We start from the raw sequence: 2,531 nt of genomic DNA, 5'->3' as shown, positions 1-2,531 counted from the left end.
ATTACAGGCACCAACAAGGTAGTCTTTTCAACAAATGGTGTTGGAGCAAATGAACACCCCTCCCTACCAGACTTCCAGCCCTTGAATCTTCCTTCTCCTGCCCACTCTTCCCCCAGAGGCAGCTCTCTCTCTCTGGAGAGACCTATGAGAACGAGGCCAGGACCACCTCCACTGTGGTCTTAGCTTCCTCAGAACGAAGCACCTTGATGCAGCTGAGGAAGAACAGTTTGAATCTACTCTTGAGGCAGAAGATGAAACAACTGTTGAGTCAGAGTGGTGTGGGGACAGGGACCCAGGTAAATCCTTATGGGAGACGAGCTGTGTTATATAAAGAAAATCATTAACCTTTGTATATTGACACTGTTCATTGTTTAATTTTACCCTTATGCAATGTCATCAAGACACAGACATACACTGCACTCCATTTCCCTTTGAAGTTGTAAAATCATAGCATTAAATATCTGTGTATCAGTTTTTGGTGACCCATCAGAGATGCAACAGAGAACAGTTGGGAACCACTACAAAATGAACTTGGAGCCAGGTGTGGTGGTGCCTGCCTCCAACCCTAGCAACTCAGGAGGTTGAGGCAGGAGGATCACAAGTTGGAAACTTAGCAAGAACTTGTCTCAATAAAAAATAAAAAGGGCTAGGATGTAGCTCAGTGGTAAAATACCCCTGGGTCCAATCCATAGTACTTTCACTTCATTGCTTGGAAGCTATTTAATATTTATAAAATGAAGATAATAACACTCATAAAAATTTGTGTATAAATTAAATAAAACAGGTCATATAACCACTTTGAATAGAGCTCAGCAAAGAGTAGACATTTATTGATTGCTACACTCAAATATTTCTTGAAAAGCTACTAGTGCCAAGCATTATGGTAGGAACTAAAGCTCTAACCATGCAGTTAATATACGTTTTATGACACTCAGATACGATACAGTGAGGATAGCTTGTCTTTGCTTCAGTGACTGAGGCTATGGCTAGATGAGTCAAAGTCTGGGAGCCTGAAATACTAGAAGGTTCTTTCATCCACTTGCTAAGTGGCTGATACTGGCTGAGACTGGTGCAGGGCCTGTTGACTAGAATATCTATGCAAGACCTTGCCAGAGGGCATAGGTTTCCTCACAATGGGAGGATTGGTCCAAGAGTATGTGTCCCAAGATTGAGAGGGAGAGAGCTGCAGCCCTATCACCTTCTACCACCTAGCCATAGAAGTCTGGCAGTGTCACTTTCAATGCATTCTGTTCATTAAAGTGAGTTTCTAAAGCTAAACCACACTCAGAGGAAGAAAGCATAGACCTATCTTTTGATAGAATGGCAACATCACACCATAAAAATAAGAGAATGGGGCTGGGGATATAGCTCAGTTGGGTTCGATCCCCACACCACACACACACACAAGAGAGAGAGAGAGAGAGAGAGAGAGAGAGAGAGAGAGAATGGAATATATGTTGGTGTGGACATGGAAAGTACAATGTTCTATGCTTAGTGTGAAGAAAACATCGCAGTGTTTGGTGAAACTGAAAATGTGTATGGCTTGGAAATTCCACCTCTAGATATATACCTTAGTGAAAAATTTCCACATGTGCATATAGAAAAATGTGCAAAAGTTTTCACTGCCACATTGGTTGTTTCAGTTGACTTTGGTTGAGTGAGAATTTGGAAATTCTCCAATTAATAAACAAATGATGGTAAAGAAACAAAAAATATTTTAATACTGATGAACCTTAAAAAAATGAGTGAAAAAAGCAAGTTAAGGAATGATGTCTACCCTATGATACTACTTGTACAAATGTATTTGTGTGCTGGGAATTTAACCCTGGGCCTAACATATCCAAGGCAAGTGATGTCCACTGAACTACATCCCCAGTACAAAAATCTACTTTTAAAGTGCACACTGAAATACTTTACTTTGTTTATGAAAGTGTTGAACATGAAGTAAAATTATAAAAACAGGACTGGGTGCACTCCTAACGTGTGATTTCATGTAAGAAAATGAAGAGCAAATTTACTCATTTTTTAAAAATTAAAATTTTAATATTATTATTTAGAATGCTATCTATGGCTTTGTATTTCTCAATATTCATTTTTGAAATATAATCACCTTTTAAAAAATATAATGAGCCCAGGAGACGGGAAAAGGTAAAAGACTTCATAAAACCCATTGAGAAGTGTCAAGAGCTCTAGAAGAATTCCTGTTCCTCTGAGCTGCTGCCTCTTACCTATGAGGTTCTTGAGCCCTGCTGCCTTCCCATACCTGTGGTTTCTTGGCAACACTTCCAATATGGACAAACAGTACTTTGTGTTTATTAGCACTACCTAGATAGGATGGTATCTTTTTTTTCAAATGATTTTTAGTTATAGGTGGACACAATATCTTTATTTTTATGTGGTGCTGAGGATCAAACCCAGTGCCTCATGCATGCTAGGCATGCGCTCTACCTCTGAGCCTCAACCCCAGCCCTAGGATGGCATCTTTTAAAAGAATTTTACAGATTAAGAAGATGACTTAAAGAAACACCAAT

This window comes from Urocitellus parryii, chromosome 6 (genome assembly GCF_045843805.1).
Source record: "Urocitellus parryii isolate mUroPar1 chromosome 6, mUroPar1.hap1, whole genome shotgun sequence".
In the NCBI taxonomy this organism is placed as follows: Eukaryota; Metazoa; Chordata; class Mammalia; order Rodentia; family Sciuridae; genus Urocitellus; species Urocitellus parryii.
This window is presented reverse-complemented; position numbering follows the sequence as displayed.